This window comes from Sorex araneus, chromosome 3 (genome assembly GCF_027595985.1).
Source record: "Sorex araneus isolate mSorAra2 chromosome 3, mSorAra2.pri, whole genome shotgun sequence".
NCBI classification, from domain to species: Eukaryota; Metazoa; Chordata; class Mammalia; order Eulipotyphla; family Soricidae; genus Sorex; species Sorex araneus.
The window spans coordinates 193,511,153-193,517,701 of record NC_073304.1 but is presented as its reverse complement, the minus strand read 5'-3'; positions in this window follow the sequence as shown (position 1 = coordinate 193,517,701).

The following is a 6,549-nucleotide window of genomic DNA, read 5'->3' as shown; positions in this document are numbered from 1 at the left end:
CTGGTGCTTTAATCCCCTTGTACCATTTCATCTAGACCTGTAACTGATAGATGACTGCAGATTGTTCCCATAAATAGCAGCAATGTCTTCACCTTCTGGAGCTTCATCTTGTACTCTGGAGATGGAGTCCAGCTGGCTGGGTGTGAATGTGCTTTGTTTGTGCCAAATTTGTCTGGGCAAGTATTTTTAATCAAAATTAGAGACTTAAATTGCTGGCTGCCAGGATGTCCATGGCAACTGAGAATTTTTCTAGGTAGGGTATGCTTTCTGTGCTAGGGACTTACTGCCAGAGTATACAGCCTCAGTTTTCTTGCTATTTTCATTGGAGGATGTTTTCAGATCTGAACATGCCTTACTATATCTGGGCAAGAGAATACTTTGTTCCGTTTGAGTTAATTGCTAGAATGGATGGCCATGTTTTGGGCAACCATGTAACGAAGGTATTAAAGGTAATAAAGTCAAGCTACATTTAGCCCTGTCTGAGCATCCCTCTATCAATCCAAATGCAACTCTCATAAAAGCTTGCAAAATATAGTAAGTCAGGGTCAGAGAGAGATAGTACAATGGATAGGGCACTTGCCTTCCACACAGCTGACCAAGGTTCAATCCCTGGCACCGCTGAGTGCCAGATGTGATTCCTGAGCGCAGAGCCAGGAGTCATTGAACATTGAAGGTGTGACCCAAACACATATACACATTTATTTATATGTGTATAAATATAGCATCTCTTCACTCACATTATCTTGAAGGTGTTCAGAAGAAAGAAATGGAGCGAGCCCGGTACAGAATTCTCTATTTCCTGGTTTCAGTCTGCTCAAGATTTTCCACCAACCTCCCCTCCCTCTCTGAAGTATGTGTGCTTCCTCTCCTTAAAGAAGTGCAAGGCACTTATTATTTTAAAGAGGAACTTTATCTAAGACAATATTTATGTAGCATACAATTCATCAGATTTTGTGGATTTGGTGGGAGGCAGATTTTAACTTTTGAAGAGCCATACCTGGAAGTGCTCAGGGGTCACATCTAGCTCTGTGCTCAGGGCTCACACCTTGCTCTGTGCTCAGGGGTCACACCTTGCTCTGTGCTCAGGGGTCACTCTGGTGGAGTTCAGGGAACCATAAAAGGGTTGATGAAGTATAAGGCAAATGACTCAACCCCTGTACTGTCTCTCCAAGTGACTGTTTTTTATTTTTTAAATTTTATTGAATCACTGACATCCACTACCCAGACACCGCCACCCTCCAGGTTACTCTCTGGACACTTGGGCTGAACCTCATGCACGAGTGAAGCCCCGCAAAGCCAGGTAAGCAGAACTTTTCGACCTTAGCTCTAGGTTCAACGAGACCTGGCAACAAGATCCTTTGTCTGCCTCCTCCAATCCCTGGCATCTGAAGGAGGGGTCCAACCCAGACACCCCACCCTACCCAAGATAAATACCTCACTGGCCAACCCCCCACTACATCCACTACCCAGACACCTTGAACAAAATGTCTTTTTATTAAATTTCAATATATATTGATATAAATGCCAAGATATTAAGGATCTTTGATACTTTGTTTTAAAGTTAGAAATGTTTCTAGTTTGTGACGCTTAAATATCTAAGATATATTTAAATGTCACGGAAGAGCGTGGCAAGATCCCCATGGTGTATTCAATATGCCAAATACAATAACAATAAGAGGTCTCATTCCTGTGACCCTGAAAAGAGCCTCCAATCACTGGGAAAAATGAGTAAGGAGAGGCTGCTAAAGTCTCAGGGCTGGGACAAATGGAGATCTACTGGCGCCCACTCGAGTAAATCAATGAACAATGGGATGACAGTGAGACAGTGAATTTCTTTCCTTGACTTTAAACACAGTTAATATCATACAAAGGACATGGGTGCATGACATAAAGCAAGAAAAGTCTCTTTAACTTTTCTTGGGACAAACTGGAGAGTTACATGCAAAACAACAAAGTTGGATATGTATCTCACACTATACATGAAAGATTAATTTTTTCTTTTTTGAATTTTTTAAAAAATGTTTGCTTTTTGGGACACACCATGCACAGAGGTTACTCCAGGCTTTGCACTTGGGAATTACTCCTAGAGGGGCTCAGGAGACCATATGAGATGCTGGGATTTGAACCCGGGTCAGCCGCGTGCAAGGCAAACGCACTACCTGCTGTGCTATTGCTCCAGCCCCAGAAAGTTTGTTTCTTTCTTCACCATTTATTTATACCTAAGTAAATGATTCATCTCCAAAGATGGTGCACTCACAGGAGTGTGCACTCAGGGGAGTGTTTGCTCAAGGGAGTGTGCACTCACAGGAATGTTTGCTCACAGGAGTGTGCGCTCACGGGAGTATTTCCTCTCGGGAGTGTTTGCTCACGGGAGTGTGCCCTCAGGGGAGTGTTTGCTCAAGGGAATGTGCACTCCCAGGAGTGTTTGTTCACGGGAGTGTGCGCTCACGGGAGTGTGCACTCACGGGAGTGTGTACTCACGGGAGTGTGCACTCACAGGAGTGTGCACTCATGGGAGTGTGCGCTCACCGGAGTATTTGTTCATGGGAGTGTGCACTCTCGGGAGTGTGCACTAACGGGAATTTTGCTCACGGGAGTGTACACTCACAGGAATGTTTGCTCACCAGAGTGTGCATTCATGGGAGTGTTTGCTCACGGGAATATGCACTCACAGGAGTGTTTGTTCACGGGAGTGTGTGCTCACGGGAATGTGCACTCACGGGAGTGTGCGCTCACGGGAATGTTTGCTCACGGGAGTGTTTGCTCACGGGAGTGTGCACTCACGGGAGTGTGCACTCACGGGAGTATTTGCTCACGGGAGTGTGCACTCACAGGAATGTTTGCTCACCGCAGTGTGCATTCACGGGAATGTCTGCTCACGGGAGTATTTGCTCACGGGAGTGTGCGCTCATGGGAGTGTGCCCTCAGGGGAGTTTTTGCTCAAGGGAATGTGCTCTCACAGGAGTGTTTGTTCACGGGAGTGTGCACTCACGGGAGTGTGCACTCATGGGAGTATTTGCTCACGGGAGTGTGCGCTCACGGGAGTCTGCGCTCACTGGAGTGTGCACTCACAGGAATGTTTGCTCACGGGAGTGTTTGCTCACGGGAATGTGCCCTCAGGGGAGTGTTTGCTCACGGGAATGTGCACTCACAGGAGTGTTTGTTCACGGGAGTGTGCACTCACGGGAGTGTACACTCACGGGAGTATTTGCTCATGGGAGAGTTTGCTCATGTGAGTGTGCACTCACAGGAGTGTTTGCTAACGGGAGTGTGGACTCACGGGAGTATTTGCTCTCGGGAGTGTTTGCTCACGGGAGTGTGCACTCATGGGAGTGTGCACTAATGGGAGTATGCTCACGGGAGTGTGCACTCACGGGAGAATTTGCTCATGGGAGTATGCACTCACGGGAGTGTGCACTCATGGGAGTATTTGCTCACGGGAGTGTGCGCTCACGGGAGTCTGCGCTCACTGGAGTGTGCACTCACAGGAATGTTTGCTCACGGGAGTGTTTGCTCACGGGAATGTGCCCTCAGGGGAGTGTTTGCTCACGGGAATGTGCACTCACAGGAGTGTTTGTTCACGGGAGTGTGCACTCACGGGAGTGTACACTCACGGGAGTATTTGCTCATGGGAGAGTTTGCTCATGTGAGTGTGCACTCACAGGAGTGTTTGCTAACGGGAGTGTGGACTCACGGGAGTATTTGCTCTCGGGAGTGTGCACTCACGGGAATGTGCACTCACGGGAGTGTTTGCTCACGGGAGTGTGCACTCATGGGAGTGTGCACTAATGGGAGTATGCTCACGGGAGTGTGCACTCACGGGAGAATTTGCTCATGGGAGTATGCACTCATGGGAGTGTGCACTCATGGGAGTGTGCATCATGGGAGTGTGCATCATGGGAGTATTTGCTCACGGGAGTATTTGCTCACGGGAGTGTGCACTCACAGGAGTGTGCACTCATGGGAGTGTTTGCTCACGGGAGTGTTTGCTCATGGGAGTGTTTGCTCACGGGAGTGTGCACTCACGGGAATGTGCACTCATGAGAGTATTTGCTCTTGGGAGTGTGCACTCATGGGAGTGTGTACTCACGGAAGTGTGGACTCATGGGAGTATTTGCTCACAGGAGTGTGCACTCACAGGAGAATTTGCTCATGGGAGTATGCACTCATGGGAGTGTGCACTCATGGGAGTGTGCTCTCACGGGAGTGTTTGCTCATGGGAGCGTGCACTTACTGCCGAGCTCCTGCCCGGCTCCTGCTCCTCTGAGCAGCGCCCTGCTGACCCCCAGCCTCTTTCCCACTATCTCCCCGTTGCTTTAGACCTTTCTCTAAGAGGCCTCAGACTCAGCCCCACCCAATAACCATTTCTAGGCCTGTCTGGGTCTCCCGCACAGAGGGGTGACCTGAGAGACCCTCTTTCTGAGGGTCCCACTGAGGGCTGAGCAGTGACCACACACTGGGCCTGGGAAACAGCCCATGAGAGATCACTTGCCTTGCCTGTGTGGGGCCCCCTAGGTTCAATTCCTTGTCTTTTCCATCCAGAGAGAGACTTAAAAGCAAGCTCTCACTCAGAAGAGAGTGATGCAGAGTCTCTTGCCCGCACACCTGGCTTCTTCCCTGAGGCCCCTCGGAGGGGATGGGCTCCAGCTTCCCTCCCCACCCCGAGCAGAGCTCCTGGCGGCCGAAGACCACCGGAACCTAGCTACAGCCATGCTGGAGGCCCCTCTCCACACATTTGGACAGGCCTCATGCATGAAGGTACCGGCAGAGGAACCCAGGTGTGTGTAATTTCATCAACGGCCAATATCCAGAGACTTAAAAGCAAGCTCCCAGAAGATATCTTTAGCCTACTTCTCCCTCTGGGAGAAACTGGCAATCTTCTGGGGGTACATGGGACAGCCTTGCAAGCTTCCCATAGTGTATTCATATGCAAAATCCAGTAACAAGCTGGATCTCATTCCCCTGGCCCTCAAAGAGCCTCCAATGCGATATCGTTGGGAGGGCCGAGTTGAGATAGACTTCTAAGATCTCAGGGAAAGGACGAAATGAGATGTTACTGAGCCCGCCCGAGAAATCGGTGATTAACGGGATTTCATGATTCGTGATTCGTGATTGAATCACTGTGAGATAATTATCAAGCTTTCATGTTTGGGTTACAATCACACAATGATTGAATACCCATCTCTCCACCAGTGCACATTCCCCACCACCGATATCCTGGGTATACCTCTTCTTTCCCACCCTCCCCCAGCCTCCATGGCAGATAATATTCCCATACTTCTCTCTCTACTTTTGGGCATTGTGGCTTGCAACACAGACACTGAGAGGTGATCATGTTTGGTCCATTATCTACTTTTGGCACACATCTCCCATCCTGACTGATTCCTCCATCCATCATTTTCTTAGTGATCTCTTCTCTATTCCATCTGCCTTCTCCCCTCCACTCATGAAGCAGGCTTCCAGCTACAGAGCAATCCTCCTGGCCCTTGTATCTACTGTCCTTGGGTGTCATCCTCATGTTATGTTAGTCTATACTCCACATATGTGTAGCAAGTGACTGGTTTTAAGTGTACCATTTGATGCCATTTACTTGGTACATGCTCAGTGCTGTGCAAACATCTAGCCCCAAATATTTAGCTCCAAAGAAACCCTGCACCTATCACGCAGTTATTCCCATTTGCCCCTGCATGTGTTTTTTTTTTAAAAAAAAAAAAGCTCTCCAGGTGATTCTGAAAGGTAACCAGGGGTCAGAACCATCATCTCAAACTCTACCTCATCTTCCCTGGGGCTTCCTCACCTAATGACACCATTCTATAGCCAGGGTGCACTAAGGAGTCAAGCCAAAAAGTGTTCTTAGAAATGTGGAAGCAGGGGACCACCTGGGCGACCCCCAGAACTATAGGATTTATACAACCCTACATCCTCAGATTCTCGTATTGAACCCCCAGACCTGGCTTGTCAAGAATTGCTGGTAGTGGGCCAGAGAGATGCCATGGCTGGTGGGAGCTTGCCTCAGATGCAGCCAACCCTGATTCAATCCTGTGTATCCCATATGGTCCCCCAAACACCATCAGATGTAATTCTGAGTGCAGAGCGAGGAGTAACCTCTGAGCATTGTCAGGTGTGGCTCCACAAAACAAAAACAAAAGCAAAACAAAAAACCAAAAAAGAATTGCTAGTAGTGCCCCCATCCAGTCTTCCAAGCACTGCTTTGGAGGCCCCTCCATCACCCAACCTCCCCCTCTCCCCAAGAAAAGAAGCCTAGGGACCAGTTCTGTTTCTTTGTTCTACTTATATGGCAACTTGAATTTTTCCCTTTGAGGATTTCTCTATTTCTAGTACTGCAAGACTGTCACACACCTGGGCCCTTGTTCTCGTAGTTGGTCAAGTCTTGAAAGCAAGAAGCCCATCTTTCCTAGCTTTACCCTTTGGGTCAGTTGACAAGACTTCAAGATCCCTGAAGTGTTTGCCTTTATTTAAGTTGAGGACAAAAGCGTTTAGGCTCAGAAGAAGCTCTCTTGGCCCACCTTAAAGGCACGAGGAACTTGG